At 37.9% G+C, this 23743-nt stretch overlaps 1 protein-coding gene across 10 annotated transcripts in view; it reads left to right on the top strand.

Moving 5' to 3' along the window:
• The first annotated feature begins 1075 nt into the window (after positions 1 to 1075).
• Positions 1076 to 23743, top strand: part of LOC128866970 (hillarin) — a 58046-nt gene continuing 35378 nt past the window's right edge. Inside the window, exons 1-2 of one of the 10 annotated variants that reach the window (XM_054108052.1) lie at positions 1076 to 1264; positions 8587 to 8630. The gene's annotated coding sequence lies outside the window, so the exon portion shown is untranslated. Of the gene's footprint in view, positions 1659 to 8016; positions 8631 to 23743 lie in introns of all 10 variants that reach the window. The other 9 variants (XM_054108051.1, XM_054108049.1, XM_054108048.1 and 6 more) reach the window with 9 other exon arrangements.

Here is a 23743-nt window from a genome sequence, read left to right as displayed (position 1 = left end):
CGAATATCGCAGGCGATGGAACGATGAGTTGTATGAGCTTCACGGCGACATGAACATAGCGCAGCGATTAAAGATCCAGCAGCTTCGTTGGCTAAGTCATGTCGTCCGAGAGGATACCAGGTACCAGGTACGGTACCAGCTGGTAGTAGCAGAAGAAGAGAAAGGCCTCCTCTGTGTTGGAAAGATCAGGTGAAGATGGTCTTTGCTTCAATTGGTGTTTCCAACTGGCGCTGGTTAGCACGAGAAAGAAACGACTTTGTTAAACTCGGCCAAAATCGCGTACGCGGTTGCCGCGTCAATCAAGAGGAAGAAGAAGCTCATCCGTCATGTTTTGGCATTGTCGTACGCAGTGTGATACAGGGTATATTCAGAAACGCATTATAAATGCGCAGTAATTGCAGCGCGGGCAGCACTGCCAATGTGACAAGTGTTGCAATTGATAGATTGGCAGTATTAAAATTTTTCCTGCAAATAATGCGCGACGTTTGATACAAAAATGGCGTTTTGGAACGCGATGCATTTGCAGTACTGCCATATTTGCATTTCTGAACGCATTGCCAACACTGCAAAAGTACGTTGCGCATTATAATGCGTTATTGAATATACCCACAGCTGCTATTGCTTAGCTGGCTGCTTGGCTGTCACCTCAAAGCTACTTTTAAATTTAAATTTGCTAGTATTTCATTTCACTACCTTTTTTTCACACGACCCATGTGCTCTCAGACTTTAAACTTATTATTAGATCCAGGCAGCACTGAAGACCGTCGTTTTTAAGATTCTATTTAAGCTTTTACTGATTTATTCTTTAATAGAAGCCACTGTGGTGAGCAAAGTTGGCAACGCGAATATTCCATTCAATTAAAGAGCGACGGCATGGATTCCTCTCTTCTCTTTTTACAATTCCACTTTTTATATGAATACATTCAAATAAGTTTGTATAAACAGTCGTGCATATGTATTTGTAGCCCATCGCTGTAAAAAAGGAAGTAGCGAAAGAGCGGATGATCTCACCAGTTTCGTTCGGAGATGGCAATACCATTTTTGACCATGGCTTAAACCTAAAACACTGCGCCTGAAAAGCAAACAAACTACTCTTACTCGCCAAAAGCGTCGAAAGCTATTTGCTGAAGCGAGAGTTGGAGCAGGTTTTCAAGTTGCCTTGAGTGCGAAAAGACAGTGACAGTTTCTTTTTGGAAGTTGTGATGTGAACGTCGCGAAGCGGATAAATGGAAAACGGAGTGCACTGAATAGCTAAATAGCAAAAGTGTGTTGTGTCATTGTGGTGTTTTAATTGTTTCAATTACGAGTATTGTCCATAAAAACAAGTTTATTTTTTCGATTTCGTATGCTGAGCTTGTTGTGCCACGGTTGGGTCATCCGGTGAACATGCGCGCTAGTGATGAATGTGCGAATGTGCGAAGATTCCTCATCCCATTGATAATCTTCACACAAACACATACGCAACGATATGCATAAATACATGGGCAGCAATGTACTTGTGCAACAAAGAGAAGCAAGACAACGAATAGTGTAAAAAGCAATAAAAATAACTAGGCGGAAAATAATAAGCCAAACCGAACAGAAAACTCGAAAAGTCAGTCAAAAACAACATGCAACTCAAACACACCTACATACATGCATGCATCATACACATGCAAGTACGAGAGTGCACCCTGTAGAAAAATTTGTGATAACCTGTGAAATGAGTAGCGACCTCTAGGCAACCGTGGTGCCAAATGAACGATTTGAACAACGCTAAATTATAATTTTATTTAACGGATGTAACAATTTTGGATTGACAAAAACAAAAACACAACATCGATGCGATAGATCAAATTTTGAAAATTGAAACAAGAAAATTAAAAAAAAATTAAGAAAATTTAAAAAGTTTTGTTAAAATAAATATCTTCAAATAGTTTTGGTCGTTTGTTATTGTCGACATAAACGGCTGAAGAAATATCATTTCCACACCCGACATGATGGCGAAATAATCTTGCATGAATTCTGCACGTTCAATATTTATCGCGTTATTTGGATATCGTGTCGGAAAATTAAATTGTTTTTTAATATTTATTTTGCGATTCACATCACGTTTTACCACTATTACACCCCTCACGGTCAATAAATATCACTGCCCCTTCGGAAGTGCACAGGTTCGGAACCCTGGATACGAAACACCAAACGATAGTAAAAGTTTTTTTCGCATAGCGGTCGCCCCTCGGCAGGCAATGGCAAACCTCCAAGTATATTTCCGTTGCAATCCAAATATCGCGATATTTACTGTTCGTATAGGCTTCGCGTTAGGGATTTGGCGGGGACTAGTACCATACCAAAATGGACTCGTCCTGCGATTGTGCTAGACTGTCCGATTTACTACAGGTCATATAAATATGGAAATACATTTGCACTAAGCCAGCTACAGTTGTTGCACTTGCTTTATAACCTTATTACTGGCCATAGATACATACGCATACACACACATAGATAACTAACTATGGTCGAATATGCAATACACCGTTTGATAGTTTGTGACTGTAACCGTAAAAAAACCAGATAATTTCAAATATTTATGTGTACCTATAATAGAAGAAAATAAAAACGAAACCAAAAGCTTCGAATGATAATCAGCAAAGAGTGCAAATATAATTAAGGGACTTTCTGCCTTTGCGGAAACTTTCGTCCGCTATGTGAAATTTCTCAAGACTGCCAGCCGTCCCATTTATGTGCTGCTTATACACACACAAATGTATGCATGTATGTATGTATGTGCGTAATACTAACGCCTTTCAAGAGATCTGTCGTTTACAGCTCGGCCGCCTGCAAACAATGAAAACAAGTGAAAATGAAAAATCCACGTTCTCAAAAGTGGGAAAATATGTCCAAATTTTACTTATACTTACATGCATTCGTGGATTTATAGGGTCCATATACATTTGCACTTATGCGCATAAAATATGTACGAGCGCTTGTATAATTAGATTACGTAAACGTTAATTAGTTACCTTTATTATCAAACGGAACAACAATCAAGACTCACTAACTGATACAAAACCGATTGGTACATACACATACCTATGTATGTATGTATGTATGAATGCAGCTTTTAGAGATCAAGTCCAGATCTGTATGCGCTTGCATGCATACATAGATAATCTGAAAACTTTAGAGAAATCTTGCTGTTTTTCTCCTTGTTTGAGGATTCTTTGATCCTCTCTTCGGGCGATGCCGAGCACTGGAATCATATTAGAGCACAATCCTAGCCAATATTTGGACCACGAGTACCAATTCCCAACTTGTAGGAGTATCCCAAATTTGACCGTTTTTATCAAAATGCATATACTAGGTTGTTCAATAAGTTTTGCGGTCCGATAAGAAAACACAAGTTTATTGTTTGAAATACACTTAAATCATGATAGATGAAATTCGATGTCAATGCCCAAAAACAGCTCGTGCCTCTGGTTGTTTACGAGACGTCATATGGCGAAACGAAGTAATGAGCAAAACAAGCAAAGTAAGGGTTTATAAAACTTCCGTGCGACCTCTAATGACGTACGAGTATCCCAATGAGACACGCGCAGACAAAACAGCTACAGAACGACTATCGAACTGCGATCTCTTAGTGCTATAAGCGGTCATACTCTACGAGAGTCATACTCTATGAGGTATGAAAGCTTTAGAGAAATGTACGAAATACGCGATAGTGTAAAATGGATCCGCAAAAGGGGACAAGATCGGATGAAAAATGTCCTCAGAAAGACCGATTACTGCTTTGCAAAAATGGAGATGACCGGGAAACTAAACACTACACGCCTGCGAGAAAGGCCACCAAAGAGATTGGATCAACATCCGATGTGTATTGCGTATTTATATATACATATATAAGCTTTTGTTAGAAACGGGATAATAGTCCTAACTAAAGATGAAGACGAATAAACAGACTTTGTTATTGAGTAGAGTCTACCTGAACATCAATACACTTGAACACTATGAACTCCATCTCTGAAGTGAGCATCTGGAAGGGCTGCAAAATACGCTTCAGAAGCTGTTATGATCTCATCATTTAATGCAAAACGCTTTCCCCGCATGCATTTTTTTATGCATTGGGTGTCACTAGGGGCCGAATCTGGTGAGCACGATGGATGATCCAACAATTCGAACTTAAATTCATGGACTTTATCCATTGTCAAACTGCTCTCGTGACGCGATGCATTGTCCTAATTGAAAAAAAAATGTCTTTTGCAAGCTGGGCCTTTTTTCAAGAATTTTTTCCTTCAGTTGACTCTAGAAGGTTGATTTTTGGTCGCGAATTCGTTTCGAAGCCGAAGGACCAGGTTCACACCACTCTTTAGCCTATGGTGTTCATTTAGAATCATGGTGATAGACCCAGGTCTAGTCCACAGCAACAGACATTCTGTATTTTTTCTACGATTTCTGGTGCGGTTGCTACTTTTGGACATCCTTGACGTGGAGCGTTCTCAAGCGTCCACGTTTAAATTCAGCAACCCATCTTTCTATTTCACTGTTCCGTCTATGACGGGCAAACAGTAAAAAGACATTGCAAGCATTTGGGCTTCAGCCATGGCTCTAAAAACTGTAACAAAGATTTAAAGTGTAGCCAATTTGTGGGAGAGCACCAGTCAGAGAGGTGTAGTGAGGGCAGGCCAAAATAAATCTATGGTAACTGTTGTGATGCTAACAAAGATTAAGTATATACCTAAAGCTATTTAATGTATACCTAAAGCTATCACTCAAATATTTCGGAAGAGACCCATTCTTAATATTGTAAATAAATTTCATAGTGTGGAAAAAATTAATTCTTTCACATACGTACAATGGTTAAACGTTCCCAAGGGCTTGTAAGAAATATATTTCAAATTTACAGAAAATCGTTTACGTAGGTACGTTAGATGACGAGAGTACACTAAAGTAGCACTAGAGTGTCGTTTTAATACCATTATGTGGACCGCTACCTGCGAAAGATTTCAAAACTTAAAGAAAGAAAAATAATCTTCAGCCATCCAGATGTAGAGAAGAAGAGAGAGAAGGGATCTAAGTTGAAGAACTGACTCAGGCTATTCCCAAAAGGCCCACTAAGGAGCCGCAAGTGCCAAGACACCAAACTCAGACAGTCGCAAAGAAAGTGTTCAACAGTCTCTTTCTCTGCAGGATCCCCACAGCTTCTGCATTGGGAGTTGTATGAAAGTTCAAGCTTTCCCGCATGAGTTCCGATCACCCAGTAACCGGCGATCAACGCTATGAGTTTGGAAATTGAATGGCAGGCGATCCCCAGCACTTTAAGCGTGCCGCTTCTGTGGTACTGAGCCCAAAGTGTTTTTGAGATACTGCAAGATAAAATAGAACCCCATATTTCTTGCGCTTTTTTAAGAAAGAAATTGTGCGGTTTCCCTTTAACAACGGCCAAGCGGACAACAGAAACTGGTAAGCTCTTCTGCAATTTCATTTGCCTTTATGTTGCTATGCCCTGAAACCCAGATAAGAGAAGTGATGCCTGCACTTTCGAGACGTTTGATCAGGGATTGGCAGGCGGCAACATGACGACGACATGCCTTAATCGGAGTTAAACTAACGGAAGGCATATTTATATCTCTCTCCCAACAACGATCTCTAAGCATTGTGCATGTCTGGAGGATGAAAAAGACCTCTGCTCATAAAATACTACTAGTTTTCAACAGTTTGAAGGAGACTTAAATATTAGCTGATTTAGAGAAAAACTCCCACTGCCGCTCCCACTCCATATGCTATCTTGGATCCGCAGGTGAAAACAGAGGTACCTATGTCCGTGCAAACTCTTTTGACCTTCCAATCCAGCCTGCTTGGAAAGATAGCAGTTTGCGGATGGAGAAATCTGTACGAAGTACAGAGAAGGAGATTGCCTTCAGAGGCCAACCTGCTGATGCAGCAATGGATTGAACTTGAAGATTAACGGGAAGTAAGTGCAGAATGACGTTAAGGGCGACAGGGGACATGTAGAACATGTAGAGTATGTTCCAGTGATGTCAATACATACTTTCTGCTCTCTCTCTAATTTAGAAAATCTATGAAACCAAAGAAAACCCCGAAGTTAGCATAAACTGGGGGCTCACACAGATTTTTTTGCAATATTTTAAAACTCGTAGATAAATAAAAAAATTGAATTTTGCTTAGCTCAATTTACACAACAAGCTCAATTTATTTGAAAACTATTTTTTTTTTAAATAGTAAAGGTGACCATTAGCAGGCACGTAGCCAGAGAGGGGGCACGAGCGGTTTTCTTCGAGACGTTTACTTCTTTCATCAAATGCTGGAGCGCGACAGCGTTTTTCTTTTCTTAAATCGAAATAAAAATATCCACAAATGTTGTTATCATATTCATCCTTGTTTACTAGTATTCAATCTTATCTGAAACAAATCATTTCATCTTCAAGACTGTCCACATTCTTTCAGTCACAGGTAACAAATCAAGTTCTAGAAAACATTGCTAAATGCAGCAAAACAGTGCAAAATATATGAAATATAATTCAAAATCGGCGGGCGCCCCCGAAATAAAATCCAAGCTACGGTGCTGACCATTAGTTTAAATACTCAAAGTAAATATTTTTCAATAGTTGCTCCATCCATAAGATTTTTTATGCATTTACGTATATGTAGATGTAATAAATTATAATAATTACCAACACTAATATAAATGGCATACATCCATTAGCAAGTTTTTACAAGTGTATCGGGTGTTTTTTTAGCCGCATGGGAACCATCGATATCGATAACCACGGTTTGACAGCTGAGAATGGCAAACTGTGACATTTCTGTTCAGTAAGGTTTGACAAGTCATCATGAAACGTTTAACGTCAGAACAAAAACTTTGAAAAAAAAATCTGTTCGCGAGGTTCATAGAACGAAGAATTGAAGCAGATGCCGAAATGTCGATTCTTTTTCGTTGTCAATGTTGGCTTTTGTCCTGCGACTGCATGGAAAATTTAATGCAAAAGTATCTTGGCTTGAAATGAAAATTGAGATTTGAAAGGTCGAGCCAAGAAGCACCGAGAGATTTGGTAACTCCTAAAACACTCAGGCTAAAAAGCCCATTATATTTAAAGCTTTGGAAAGTGAAAGGATGTATAGTCAAGGAGGTAAAGAGGGAAGTAACGAATGGAAAAAGATAGGATAGAATAGAGAAATAGTGATAGTTAGACCCCTGAGAACTGTCCAGATTCTTTGATAAATCTGAAAATATCCTCCAGTTTGAGGAAACGAATTTTACTCGTTCTCATAACATCGGGACCTAAAATTCGCAGCCTTGCTTTAGCAAATGCAGGACACTCACACTGAAAATGCTCACTGCCATCCGCCTCCTCTAAGCAAGACAGGCAAATCGGGAGGATCTTGGCTCACACGCCAGCTCGAAGCCAAATACAAGAATTGAAGCCAAATGACCATTTCTTGCATCGCATTTTTGTTGTCTAGGCTCATTTAGATTTATTATTCCGATTTATTGGAAAAAGTAGTCAAAAATTCGACTGATCGAATGGGCCATGTAACTCGTAAAATTAGTTGCCTACCAGATCTCAATAAAAAAAAACAATATTTATCTTTTATATTATCATTTAAAGTTCCCAAGCTCTTAAAAACACCCTTTATATGTGTATACAGAGGTTTGTTGTAATTTCTCTTGATTAGCGAAGTCATCATCACTTTAAAGCTGTTTTGTTTTTTGTAGAAAGAGGCCTGAAAACGCATACATACATACATACATATGTATGTACAAACACGTAAATAGTCATGTAGCTTCGTTTTTTCTTTTTGTTTTTAATATACATATTTGTGTATCAAAAGTGGAAAGCGTAGCATATTTATATACATAAATTCGCGCATGCGTATGCCATTGCGTCTACGAATGCGAGTATGTGCAAGACGAGTTAACTTCTGAATAAAAGATCGTACATGCATACATACATATATACATATGTGTTAAAATAAAAGTAAAGAAAAAGTAATCACGAAACCCCAATACGATTTTAGGAGTTGCTCTTCTTCTGTGAATTATTAATGTTGGGATAGTGACTGGTATGCATGAAATACATACATACGTACATACATACGTACATACACACATATATATGTATGGATGTATGTAGATAAAATAAAGAGCCGAGTAAATTATAAGCAGCAACAAATGCTGAACGGTTAAAGTTGAGTTGCCACGAAATTGTTGGCTGGCATTGATGCTGCCGCTACTCTCACCGGTGGGGCCAAAAGATAACGCGAGATACCACCCTAAAGAGCTGAATTCAACATACGAACTCATAACCGCATTGACTCCCGAACTCATTCACTCACATACGCGTTTGTGTGGTTGTGCATACACAAATACGTATTTACGTACGTATCCATACATTAGGCTGAGGAGTCGGCGTAAAAAAGTGAAAGATCACTGCGAATTTGCACTTGTTATTATTTCGAATTTGTATGGTATCGGTTAATGTTTCAGTGGTTATTGCACTTGAAGTTGTTGATTTTTTTCATTGCTGAAATTAAGTGTACAGTTTATTGTTGACAATCACTCAGCTCTGCTGCCGATTTCATCTACAGTTTTTCACAAAGCGGCCTTCCTAATTGTGACTAATTAAAGAGAGGTAAGTACAAACTTCCTATTTTAAAATATTTATTGTACAAGGTGGCGCAAAATAAATTATCCAATTTGGTTTTTGAATAAATTTTTACTAAATAGAAAAAAAAAATGATTTTGAGTGTTGGAAATCTTTATTTTGAACTGCACGGGCTCCAGCCTTGCCTGTTTGTCTACTGCTGCTGTTAAATTCACCAGTGTCAAATATGATTGACAAACAACGCTATTGCAAAAATTATAAATCTTCCGATAAGGTGATTAATTTTGCGCCTACTTGTACATATTATATGTAAATATCGAATGTATTTCTTTTCGCGGGATACTCTTTGTTTAGCTTCAAAAAACCTATGCTGCGAAAATTATATAAATACAATTTTTTATATATTTTTTTAAATAAAAACCGTTTCCTATTACGTAGCTTTCGAATGTTTTACTTATAGATATTTTAAAGTAATGTTTTCAACAGAAAATGTAGGCTTTGATACTTGTTCCAGTATTCACAATTTCTTGGCAGCAGATATTAAGATAAGATAAGTGCCCAGTTCGTGGAAATCGTATCACCATCGCGTAAATCCCAAAGTCTTTTTAAATTTTTTCTAAAATATTACAAATTAACAAAAGTTCGGACTTGTTTTTCCGAAAGTCATTTGTAATAACCTAGCGGGGTCGAGAATAATTTATTATAATTATTTCAAAATCGTGTAAAAACGACCATGTGAAAAAAGAGTTGGGTGTATATCGAATTGACTCTGAACCATATAGCAGTCCTGGGCTCATACGAAGTACAATCTGAAGGCCCTTATTCTACTTGCCGTAACTACTATTAACACTATATTTACCAGCTATTTAAATATACTTATTTCTACCAAAACCAGTCAAAACCACTGGTGTATAAGAAAAACTCCTAAAAAAATACAAAACAAGTTGAACATTATTAGTTGTAATAGATAAATGAATTTATAGACATCGACAAATAGCAAAATACTTAATTGTTTACAGTTTGTCGGTCAGAATGTCTACATAGGTAGATTTTCAGGTGTGTATATGAGAAAAAATCGTAGGGGCGGGATACATATATTAACTGCAGCCATGATAGCACATTAGAAATTTTAGTCTTTATATGGGGTAGTAAGAAGGCGTTGTTTCTAAGCAACGACAGGTGGCCATTCCCACTACTTAGGACTGATAGCGGCTGGCTAATCACCTACCCTATCAGAAATCAAATAGATTAACGAAACCAACGCAAGTCTTGTCGAGGCTCTATGCCCCCGAGAGGAGTGAACAAGGAAAAAAAATGGAGTAGCCAAAAAAAAAGATAATTGGCAGCGCGCTCTTTCAATCGAAGCTGGTTTATCTATAAAGCATTTAGACTTTACATACCTCCATATTAAAGTGGCCAATCCAACGGTCCGAGACGAGAGATAAATTGCTCACCGAATCGACGACGCAGTAAATCCATTGTTTCACGAGCTGTGTGTCTGTATGGGAAGTAGCGACGTCTTATTGGAACCGAATGTTGGCGGGATCGCGGGCTTTGATTTCCAGTATCAAAAAGTCATTTATAATAGCGCGATAGCGTTCGCCATTCACTGTTACATGATTTTACTGCCGATGATTCCTTCAGCCCATAGGCCACTCCAAACAGTTATTTTCAATGGATGTAATGGCTGTTCTTGAATGACTTTGGGTTGTTCTTCAGCCTAAATATGGCAATTATGCTTATTGACGTAGTCATTAAGCCAAAAAGGGGCCTCTTCGCTGAGCACCATAAGTTGGCCTGAGCGCGCGATAGTCACTTTTCACAGAGCGTCGATTTTCGTAATAAAATCGTAGGATTTGTAAACGTGCTTTCCCTGATGATATGTTAATGAATACTGAAAAAAAGTATGTATTTAGTTTGACAGTAGTCCCGCGTTATCTGCAAAAAAAACCCTATTGGAAGAAGTTCCTCCAATCTAATCACCCTTTATATAGTATGTACGTAGTATTCAAAAAAGATATGGTACCAGAAGCAACTGACCGAACGCACAAAAGTAAGGATTTTTTATCGAATTTAAAATCAGTTCTTTTCTACGGTTGTGAAACTTGACTTGTACTCGTATCAGCAGCTACCACACAAAACTTACAATCATTTGTTAACTGTTGTCTCAGAACAATCCTCTGCCTATAGTGGCCTGAAAATTGGATTTCCAACGAACAACTCCGTGCAAGAAGCGGGAAAACGCCCAATGGTATTGAAATGCGGGGACGTAAATGGAAATGGATTGGACGCACCATCCGCAACTCAGCTAACGAAATAAGCAAACCGGCTCTAGACTCGAACCCACAAGAACATCACCGCAGAGGACGTCCTAAAAGAGCATGGCAACGTAGATTTTTTGACGAGTTTTTAGGAGTTGACTAAAACCCAACGTGTTCCCGGGCCAAGGCAAAAGCGAATAATCGACAACATTGGCAATCTTTTGATTCGGCACCATGCGCCTCTAATCGGCGCGACAGCAACAATTAATAATAATAACAGAAGTCAATAATTTAAAAGAAAGTCAAGCGATTCATTAAATTAAAAAAAAAATATAAATTAATAAATAATTGGCCGGTACACTTTTTTAAGGTGTTTGGTCGAGCTCTTCGTCTTAGTTGTGCTGTGCGTCCTGATGTTGTTTCACAAATGAAGGGAGCTATAGTTTTATGCCGGTTCTGAATGGCAAATGGTGTTTATGAGCAGGTTTTTCATGACAGAAATATACTCGTAAGTTTGCCATTGCCTGCCGAGGGGCGACTGCTATAGAAAAAACTGTTTCTATTATTTGATATTCATTCACGGAGATACAAATCTACGCACTCCCGAATGATAGTCATACACCAACCCATTCGGCTACGGCCACATATAATGAAATAAGCAAAAATATGTTAAACTTCGGGGAAATCCGACCTGGACATACTCGATGTATGTTTGCTTAAATGAGATGGAGTAGAACCATATATTATATTTCCAGCTTCAAGGACTTTGGTGTAGATCTTGTATCTCAAATAGAAAAGCGCTTTTAGGGTATTACTGAAAAATTAGAATAGTGCAGCTTTCGACAGACGATTCCTCTTCTTCTTGATTAGCGCGATAACCGGTTACGTGATTTTGACCGAGTCCTCAATTTGTTTGCTGCGGTGGTCATAAGAATAAGCAGTTTTCATCCGGGACTTTGTTGACATTTTCATTGGGGAAGGATTTTTACGTGGCGGGTCCCGAACCCAGCGCACAACCAGATATCCCGGGATGCTTTGTCTTCTCACATTAGCTTGCTCTCAAATGGATGTTCGGGTGCTACCCAGATACCGTAGATACCGAAGTTCCCGAAGATACCGGGAGTTGTGAGCTGCTTGGACCGTATGCAGAAGAATCGTCCTGGCCACTCCCAAGTGAATGGCAATCAGTGACTTTCCCCACTTGCGCGGGCTTCTACACACAGAACCATCCTCCAGGCATCCCATCAACAGGCGATTACAACTATTAAAAATGTGCATACGAACAATTTCTACACTTCAGCAAAGTCATTCGGCAGTATGTTTACTAAGACTTTATTAATAACGGCTCATAAGTCTAGAAATGGAACAGGAATATGAGCGTTTTTAATAAGAATCATTGTCCGCTTTAACACTCCTCAAGAATATTTGATTTGCGGAGAAAAAAGTTGTTTTGCTTTAAGGGTCAGCAGAAAAAACAAAACAAATAAGAAAATATGTTACTTCATTAAACGTACTTTTTAATTATGTGCATATGTATGTGTGTGTATGTGAATTTATATTATTATCACAATTATGCTTTAGTGCACATATACCCGCTTGCAAGTATGAATTCATTGCCGCAATAAAGGGTACATTCAGTTAGAGGTAATATTTATATACATACATATGTACATATAATATGTGTACTCGCATAGTGTAATCGGATTTTAATTAACGACGCCGGCCTTTGCCAGAAGTTTAACCGTGTGAAGTTTGCGTCTTTTCTAAAGTTAGTCTTTATTAAAGTTAGTTTAATTTTTCTCGTGAAGTTTCTATTTATCACTACAGGTAATGTCATTTACTTTGCTTAAATTTGTACGAAGTTACGGCATAAATATTTTATTTGGTCGCTTTACCTTTTCATGTATTTACATACATAGACACATAAATTCATACATTATGTCAAAAAAGTGCCGCCTATTGATGACTTAAAACTTTCTTTAAAGCGAATGTCAGATTTGTGTTATTAAAGTTATCGGTTTCGCCCCACGATAATGCACAGACTCATAAGACTATCTTATGAACTCATTTTTGGCCAAGAGCTCTACAAGTAGCTTCAAACAACCATCGTATTTACTTAATATAGTTACGGCAAAACTTTTTCTCTTCCCAAACATTAAATTTACAATTCCAAGCACCCATTTTATGCCGATAGAAGCAGACATAAAAGGGAATTCCAGCCGAGAATTCAATTGAATTCGTTGGCATAAACGTAATATTTCGAAAGAGACCTTTGAAGGAGACTACCAATCGGTAGGGCCCGGACTCGAACCCCATTGGGGCATGAACCATCTACTAATGAGATGGTAACACCATACACAAATAATTTTAATTAATTTTTTCTTTTGAACGCATATTTTTTATGCTTTTTCCTAACTTTTTATTAAATTCTTATTGTTTTAATTAATACACCTTTTCTTTAAAATTTTATGGTGAAGCCGTCTAAAAATATTATTGTGTTAAAGTAATATTTATCTTCTCATTGACATATACACATAAATAAGTGTTTTTGGAATAAAGGGGTTATTCAAGAATTTGTACCTCTTTGGAGCTACAGCTGATCTCCGGGAGCTCCTCTCAAGCAAGACGTTTTGCGGTGACCACTATATCTCTGAACTACATCCACTTAAATTGAAAAACTAGACAGATTTTGTAAAATAATGTTAAAGCTAGTAATTAATCGAAGGAATAAGCAAAATAAACTTGTTTGACGAAATGGCGGTTTCTCAAAATAAAATCGATTTTTGACCAAAATTTCGGCTTTAAATTGTTTATAAAAAAATACTTGTCCGTGAAAAAAATCTTCGATAAAAAATATATTTAAGAATCTCGTGTTTAAATTTGAAACTAATCGGCTCGGTGGACGGCCGCCGTAGCCGAATGGGTTGGTGCGTGATTACCATTCGGAATTCACAGAGAGGTCGTTGGTTCGAATCTCGGTGAAAGCAAAATTAATAAAAACATTTTTCTAATAGCGGTCGCCTCTCGGCAGGCAATGGCAAACCTCCGAGTGTATTTCTGCCATAAAAAAGCTCCTCATAAACATATCTGCCGTTCGGAGTCGGCGTGAAATTGTAGGTCCCTTCATTTGTGGAACAACATCAAGACGCACACCACAAATAGGAGGAGGAGCTCGGCCAAACACCTAACAGAAGTGTACGCGCCAATTATTTATTTTATTTTTTTTAATCGGCTTAGCCGTTTTCGAGTAATGTTGGTCAACTACTTTGAAAACACCATTTTGAGAAAAACGCGTTTAAAGCATGGCCTTGTCAAATTTTCCTTTTCAAATTTGCGTGTAATTTCGAAAATATTCACCGGAACGATATTAAATTTTCTGTGTGTATTCTTAAATATATGTACATTCAGAAAATAAAATGAAAAAAATCAATTTTTTGAAAATTCTAACTGAATTTAACCTATTAAAAGATTTCTGTAATAAATTTCTGAATTTTGAAAAAAAAAGCAAATAAGATTTTATTATTAAAGCTTTTTAAATACCTTTCATCCGGTATCCATACTTTTGTATTCAAATAAAATGCGTTACTATAATACTCGTACAATAAAAATAATATGGCAACACCAAATAAAATATATTTTTTTACTAAAGCTTGTTTAAACACCTTTCATTTAATGCCTACATATCCCTATTTAAGTGGAAATTTTTGCTATTTTTGTAATAAAGTTAAGGTGGCAACATCAAAAAAAATTGGTTTCAGTGTAGATTTTTCTTAATAATATTTGCCTCGGCACACGTGCTATTATAATTATAAATCACTGTTTTAAGTTCAAACAGGTGGCAACACCTCGTGTAAATAAATGTCTCACAGAGGCCATCTACAACACATGGGCTTCCGAACGGTGTAAAAAAGTTTAAAATCAGCGCAGTATTTTTCGAGTGAAGATCTTTTGAAGGTGGCGCTACAATCGTATGTGGATTTTGGCCGAATCCAAAAAAGCACACCAGCTTTTTCTGTCTTGCGCTCGCTGCTACCAGTTAGAAATCCCGAGCGCTGGCAGGTTCTGCAGCACTTGGTCCTTCCTACGAGAATGAGATCTTCCCCTTCTTCACCTTCCTTTTTGGTGTATCGTTTCGTACATTCGCCTTGCTCGAAAGTGTAGGACATTCTACAACAATAACCATATAACTTAAAGCAGGGCCGTAGAGAGCATATCCGGGCCCCGGGGAAAAATTGCAAATGCGGGCCCTTTCCAATTATGTCTAATTCATATAAATACGTATAATCTCGAGTCCGGGCGCCTCTGAAAACTCCGGGCCCGGGGGAAAAAGTAAAAACTTTTTTTCAAGTTCGCTATTTTTCTTCTCCTTCGAGCACTCAAATCTCTCTCTCGCAAATGCGGTTTTGCCTAGTTTTGGATATAAAAAAGCAATAAAATGCCCATTTAAAGAAAATAAAGTATTAAATTTTTGTTGAATCACTTAAAAGACTTTTTTTCTAATGTGCGTTTTTTTTTAAGAAATATGTTATGGCTATGTACAATAGACTGTATGGAAAATAAAAGAGAGTTCTAAAAATCTGTCCTTGTATTAAAAAATTATGTTAAGATAATCTCTTTAAAAAAGGGATGAAAACAGTATTATTTTATTTTTACTATGGATACACCTCTACAGCTCTAATTCGTCTTTAGCAAATTCAAAGACTTTTTTAAATTTATAAAACGGTTTTAAATGTTAAGAAGAGTTGAGAGAAGCAGATCCAATATTCTAGCATAACCTCAAAATGAGCAAAGAGCAAGACTTACGCTTTCAAAACATCAAATTTTATAGGAATCAACAAGTTTTCTATAGCACTAAATTCTTCTCAGTGTGGTTTTTTTAGTCTTTTTTATTTACAAATTTTTTTAACTAACAATTTTAATAGCTTCAAATTAAAAGAAAAACTCACAAATTTTCACATTTTCGGTTTAAAAAGGTACTAAATTTATTGCGCAGTACAAAAGGTTGGCAACATTACACAACTAGACCAGTGTGACGCCACGCACTCTCTGATGGGTGCAATCTTTCTTTCTTGAGTGGTATACACTCTGAATATGTGTCAAATCGGACCATAAATACAATTTCCACCAATGCACTCCAGCGCTACTTATGTTAGGTTGGGTTGGAGCGCTTGACCACTCAGGGTCATAGCCCGTTGTAATGCCGCGCAAGGAAGTTGTCCTTATCTCTCCTAAAACCTTAGGGTATATTTCAAAATTTTTAGAATATCCGTATTTCCGCAGTACGGAGGTCTTCAAATTCATTAAAAAAATGTAAATCTACGTCTGGGCAGAGCAGGAGAACCGCACAGGTGCGAGATCGTCTCTTCCTCTTCCTCATATAGAAAGCTTCTGCAGAAGTCGTGTGTTTGTACACCCATCCTCTGGGCGTGTGACTGTCGTTATGTCTGAAATCAATGTGCTAAGACTGTGCTTGTTTTGGCTTAGCAGAGATTCTGTGTGCTAAGCATTGAGGGTCGGCCGCAATTATCGGGCTATTCCGCAGGTGGTTTTATTACGCTATCGCTGTTCTTACGTTTTCCTCAAGGATATGTAGATTACATGCTTGTAAGGGCATGGCTATGTCATTGCATATGTGCTCATCGGTCATTTTGGTGTATAGTCTTACCTTTAGGTGAAATGACTCAGCCATCTCGTTAAGAGATGTGCGGCATTTCATTCCTCCCTTGATGGTAGGAGAGTCGTGAACATTGTAATAGCAAATGTAGGCGGGAGTGCGTAGTCCACCAGTCCGGGAAGCTCCAAAATGTCAGCCAGCTTATTGCCTTACCGGGTAATTTTCATGCAAAGCACAATTTATTTATATTTTTTGATACACTAAGTATAAGAATGTACTTACATTTAATATGCAAATTTACTATCGTGAGTTTCATACACGAACGGGTTGTTTTTGCCAATATCAATAACTTTCGTTCGGCGCTTTCATTAACCTCTTATTTGTGAATAAAGCTCTTGCAGCAAAAATGACGCTGAGTTGAGACGGTGCCAAACTCTAAACTCGCTTTTCACTCGTTTCTCATTTCAAACACATTCACGTCATAAATATCTATTGCCACTTTCAACTTGTCAGTAGTTTAAACATTTGCATGCGTTTGTGTATCTTTTTACTGAGATTTAGGTTAGCTGTCTCAGCACCAAAGACTAAAGCGTTAATTTCGTGTGTATTGTATGTATTTACGTTTGTTAGTAGAAATTGAGGATTTTGCGCTAAGAATATGTCCGAAGGAATGCAAAACATCAAAACATCATTGCTATGTGTCACTACTAATTAGTACATACATGTAAGTGTATACCTGTGTATGTGTATGTATCTATATGGCTTTTTGGGTATGCGCTCTTGACAAGTCCTACTTTTCCAAGTGTTAATATTTTCACACTAAACTGCAGCTGCCATAGCAAAGTGAGATTGGATGCGACTATCATTCGGTAGAAAGAAAAAAACAGAAAAAGTTATTTTTTTTTATCAGCGGTTGCCTCCAATCGGAGAACCTTTCTTGACAAAAAGTGCTTGTACTAAGTAGGCAATTGAGTAGTAAAGTCCTCTTTCGATGAACAAACCTATCACTCTATAAGGCTCTCATCTTGCCCGTCCTGACGTTTGGCGCAGAAGCGTGGACAATGACAATATCCGATGTTTGTTTGAGAGAAAGATTTTGGAGAAGATTTTTAGGCTTGGCTACGATAAGTATCCTAGCGAATAAAGATCCGACGGCCTCGTTGACTGAATTCAAATGGATACAAACGCTCCGGCTCTATTCGAAGCGGTACCAGCTGGTGGTAGCAGAGGGAGAGGAAAGCCTCTTCTGAGTTGGGAAGTGGGTAAGGCGTCGGTTGGCACGAGAAAGAAATGACTGGCGCGATTTTCAAAACCAAATAAAGATTTCCATCACACAAAACCATATTTTTATTTAGTAAAAAATTTATTCGCAAGCAAGATTGGGTGATTATTTTTACGCCACCTTTTTTTATACAACTATAAGTATAGTAATCGGCAAGCCAACAAAAAAATCCTTTTTTGGCACTGAAAAGTGGCGCTAAGTGTAATCAAACTGGCAACTAAAAATTAAAAAATTCCATTAAAAATCATAAAACTTCCTATTAAAAAAAGCCACTTAAGAGCAGGTTTTCGCAACTTTTACTTCAATTCCAACTTTGGTTACGAACAATTACATTGTATAAAAACATAAAATTTTTAATTTCATATTTAAAAGTCATTAGTTCGGCTGGGGTATATGTAGATATGTGTTCAGCCGACATTTGAGCTGAAATATCTTTTATCACACGGAAGTCCTTGCTTTTTGATAAAATTGGTTTCAATGTTGTTTTGGCTTCCGTAACCGGAACGCGGTCATTGACTGTCTTTACATTCAAAATAAGTTAATTTTGGTTTTTAGCCACAAATTTGCTGGCTCCAATTTTTTAATAGAATTAACCCAACAGTCATAACTCGCTTGCATGAATCGCTCTATTCCATTAATTACCGATTGAACGAATATTTTCTAAATATTTGGCTCTGATCAAAGCGACTTACATATAAAGTCCACACTCTTTAAAAATACATAGTAGTGCATGCTGGAGCCATAAGAAACACTTTCTAAATATTTGCGATCAATTGATCAACCTTCAGTTATAATTCACGAATTATTTCACAAACTCTGTAGAGTTCAGGAGCAGGGCAAGTTGCATGTACTCATTTTCGATAAAACACTTTAATTGCTTTCCCAGCTTTCAGCATATAAGGTGCGGCGTCTGTCACTAGCAATAATAGGCAGTCTTTGGTAAAACTTGTACCCAGCACTGTTAATGTTTTTTTGCAAGGCTGTGTTGACCAGAAAAGGCTCTTTTATCACTGCTAAGTCGACTGAAATATCATTCACTACGAGGCACCTATAAGCATCGGTTGTCTCATTAATTAATATTTTTGTATTGAAAAAATGTTTTTCTTTAATAATACTGCTTTTGACATTTAGTATAATATTTGTAAAACCTGTAATTTATCAGAAATATTAGCAAATTTAGCTCAAATTAAATATGAATGAAATTTTGTAGAAACAATAATATGGAAAATAATAGAGTGATATATATTAAGAGGGAGTTTGAGCACCCTAATTATAGGTTAAGTTAGGTTAGGTTGAAACGGTTGTCCTGTGGGACACACTCTGGCTCATAGCCCATTGTGATGCCTTGTAGGGAGCTTGTCCCTATCTCTCCTAAAACCAGTGTACGCTTTTTAAAAATTTTAGAATATCTCTGATTTCTGCAGAACTGAGACCTTTTAACTCATTAAAAAATTGTTTACCCAGAATAGTAAACCCGCGTCTGGATAGAGCAGGACAGTGGCACAGTAGGTGCGAGACTGTCTCTTCCTCGTCCTCATCTAGACAACTTCTACAGAAGTCATGTGTTTGCACACCCATCCTTTGGACGTGTCTACCTATTAGGCAGTGCCCGTTATGACTGAGATCAGTCTGCTTAGACTGTGTTTAGTTTGGCTTAGCAGAGATTCTGTGCGCTTAGCATTTAGAGTCGGCCACAGTTGACGGACGATTTTGCAGGTGGCTTCATTTCGCCATCTTTCGATTACTTTCCTTACAATTTCTTCAAGGATAAGTAGTTTACATGTTTGTAATGGTGTCCCTATCTCATTGTCTACATATGTACTCATCGGTCAATTTGGTGCCGAGTCTCACTAGTTCATCGGCTCTACAATTACCCTCAATGTCCCAATGGCCAGGAACCCATGTTACCTTCAGGTGAAACGACTCAGCCATCTCGTTCAGATATGTGCGACATTTCATAGCTACCTTGGAGGTTGTCGACTGTTTCGTGAGGGATTTTATCGCCGCTTGGCTATCAGTGAAAATGTTATAACTTAAAAACATAACACAAATTGTAAAAAAATTTACATACGTATACTAAACATTCCTTATTACAAAGAGGTAAAACTCAGTTTTACGTTTTTGTAAGTTATTTCACTATTAGAATTGAAATACCCGGTTTCACCAACCAATTTTAAAAGTTGTCAAGTTATTTTAAACCAATCAAACAGTCCACCCTTTATGAGAACTCCGAACTGGCAGTTCTTCAATGCCAATATCACCAACGCAGACGTAAGGCAAGGTTGTTGTTCCCTGTAGCCCCTTCCCTTCGCCATCGTTCTAGACGACGTCATGGGCCAATTGAAACATATTGAGGACCTGGGCTTCGCTGATGACATCTACCCCTTCTCTCACAAACTCACTGGCATGCAAGCGAAGGCGGACAGACGAATCACACTGGCATGCACTGTCAGACGGGAGGTCAACATCGCCAAGACGAAGGGTTTGAGAGCCAACCCCAATAAATCAAGAGATAGAATGGTTGGCGGATGCACGGAGGAATTTGTTGAAAGTTTCTGCTAAATCTGCTGCACTATCACGGCAGACGAATACTCAGCTCATTTGAGAAGTCAATACTCTTGAAGTGAAACACGGCTGGTGTCTAAACCATCACACCGTGGCTACAATCTTTCGTCAATAAATTCCGTACCATCTGTAGAATATTCTGATCGAACACCATTAGAAACGACGCGTTTTTGAAAATGAATGAGGAACCCATCCTATGGCAAATCAAACGCCAAAAGTGGCGATGCATAGGTCACACGCTTAGAAAAGTGGAGTTATAATTGCGGTATTTTTATAGTCTTGAATTATTATCCGAACCGAAGTCCATGCCCTGCCTGTTGTTCTTCCTATTTATCGATAGTTTCAGCCTTTTTTCCACAGTTTTGCTATGATTTCCCCTCGCCAATTCAATTTCGTTTCTTTTTACTTCTATTGTAGAATTACTGCAACCCGATCAACTAAAAACTTATTAAATAAAAATATTAATTTTTCTTACTCAAAAACGTTGAACGTTCACTTTTGACACTCGCCTTACTAGATAGTAAACAAAGAAGATGAGGAATTTAATTTTGTACTGAACTTACTTGGGCAAATAGTCAAAATTCGTCCGTTGTGACACCATACAACAGGGAAAGACCCAAACAGATGGAAAAAAGAAGAAAGGGCTTGGTTAGAGGATGAGTACCGGCAGTGACTAATTACGTTTGTTTAACCGCTTGAAGCTACTGATGAAATTTACCAGGTGTGTGATATTTAAACCAGCAATATCCGCAGGTGTGGCAAATAAGAGCTCAGATGTTTCAATCTTTGCCCGACGAGAGCATGACAGCTGATAAGAAGGTGCTGAGATGATTTCACCTCATCCTCCAGACAGCTTCTGCAGAATGGACTTGAAGTAATTCCAAGTCTTATTGCAAGGACACTAGGCCCGGTTCGATTTGTGGGGAGGCAAAAAAATCGCCCATTGCTCTGTGAAAATCATATTTTAGGGATCAAAATAAGAAACTTTGCCGAAGGAACCATACCTATAAAACGAATTCTGATGTCCCCCAATTTGGGTGGAACTTTTTAGTTTCTTTTCTCATGTAAACGCCAAAAATGGTGATATTTTGAAATGATTGTATGAGAACCCCCCTGGGGAGTTCCAGGGGGTGTGCCACTGACATGGGTGGATCGGCCGCCCAAAGTTAGTGGGGGTCGGTCATACATTTGGACTCGATTGGAGCACTCTAAATGGGTCAAAGTGGGATTTTTCGTTCGCCCCAAATAGGGGGACATCAGAATTCGTTTTAGAGGTATGGTTCCTTCGGCAAAGTTTCTTATTTTGATCCCTAGAATTCGATTTTCACAGAGCAATGAGCAATTTTTAAATCGACCCGCCCTAATGGACACCCAATGGACAATGTCCGCTAAGAAGACCTGCCAAATTCGAGAGCTGTGGCTTTATTGGCTTTAGAAGTTGCATCGAGTGCCTCCGATCTATACGTGGCCAGAAGGATCTCGAGACTTTGCACGTTTGCGCACTAAGCCAGCGCTCGCTGCGTTTTCGCGGTCCCATCTTTGCAGGAGTAGACCACAGTTTCTCAGGGGAACCCCAATACTTACGTTTTGCTTTGAAACCGTCTCCAAGGTGCCCGGTCTAGTAAGCTCATCAACGCAGAAGTTTCCGTCTATGCCGCTGTGACGGGGAGCCTAGATGAGCCTAATATCGCTTCGGATGCAGTCGAGAGACATTAGTCAGACATTAGCCGACTAATTTCGAACGCACAAACAACGGGCCCAAGGCCCTAATTGCGATTTGGTTGTCGGAGTAAATATTTACGTAGTATTTAAAAGCTGTGCGTCTAAAAAATATAACAAAGATTTTCATTCATTTTGAAATAGTTACTACTCAGAGGAAGGTGTAAACTATTTTAGTGATTAACTCACTAAGTAAATATATGCGATTTCACTTAAGCAAAACATGAATAAAGGAAAAGCATTAAACACAAAAAGTTTAAGCAAACTCCAGTGAATAGTGAAGATCTTAAAAATCCTAATAACAACGCAAGAAAACACTCAGTAATAAAAATGTACGCACATATTTGAACAAACGGACGGAAAAGAGCATGAAATAGAAAAAAACTCAATTTCGTTGGAATTTCAAAGAAGCTGGCTGGTTCTTTAGCGTTCACATTCTTTCGACTTTTTTTTACAATTTGGGTTTTGTTTATTTTTCTTGTTTATTTTTCTTTTTTGTGTTATGTTTGAAACCCGTTTTTGTTGCTAAAAACAATCGCGACTGTAGAGAAACCGGCCACAATAAAAACATTTGCAACAACAAAAGCAATATTTTGGGCTGTATGTTGTGGCATAAACGAATCTGTGCTGGAGAATTGGGAGGCAAAGTTGTGCGGTAATGACCTCCAAGAATATGCCTATTCACTCACACATCGATATGCATCCATATACCGAAGAATACTCTCACAATATTGCACATTCATTCGGAAAATGTTACTGTGTGTTGTTTATTTGCGCATACTCCAGTACCGGATTCGATCATGCGATCACATACCAACGTATGAGGTTAGTATACATATGCATATATACGTAAGTGTGTGTATGAACAGGTAGTGTATAAGTGCATATGTAAGCGTATGTATACATTGAAAGCTGCAAACAAACACATTGTTTGTTTATACGAGTACCGTAATATGAACGTAAAGGGACTGGACCACGTTAGCATTTGCTCTCATAAGTTTCTACTGGCTGACTGAAGTACGATGAGCTAAACAAATTCCAACTTTAATTTTTATTTTTTTTTTGCTGTTACAATACATATGAACGCATGTACATAGTCTTGAGAAATTTGTAACAATTCATAAGAACGCATCTAATTTTTACGCTAATTTAAATATTTTGTGCAAGTTCGCTTCTTAAGTCTTTTGTTTATTATTTCAAACTGTTGATCATTCAGTTGACGTACATTACATATTCTTGCGCGTCCAAAGAATTTGATTAAAAAGAAAATATTGCCTTGTCGTGGATTTGGTGCTACATTATTCAGGTTGGGAACTTTAAAACCAATTAAGTTTAGTCGCGACAGTAGGTTTTATGCCGCCTCCAGATGCCATACGGTTTTTATTAGAAGCTTTTTCGACATAAAAATACTCCTTCCTAGGTTAGTTTAATTTGCAAATTCGTTATGCATAAATATTTCGTATTTGCTCTAATTAGCAAATCTTCTCTTTTCTGAGTATTAATTTACTCTCTTGCGCCAACCCCAACCATTGATCATAATCACCTATCTGCAATGGTGAGCAAATAACCGAAGCTCACAGGCAATTTACACCACACACTTTCAATTGGCAAGAGGGTACAGCAGGTATAACACTATACATGGCTATAGTTACGAAATTTTGGACCTTTTACATATATTTTAGACGAAATCCATCAATAG

This window comes from Anastrepha ludens, chromosome 6 (assembly GCF_028408465.1).
Source record: "Anastrepha ludens isolate Willacy chromosome 6, idAnaLude1.1, whole genome shotgun sequence".
Lineage (NCBI taxonomy): Eukaryota > Metazoa > Arthropoda > Insecta > Diptera > Tephritidae > Anastrepha > Anastrepha ludens.
This window is presented reverse-complemented; position numbering and strand designations above follow the sequence as displayed.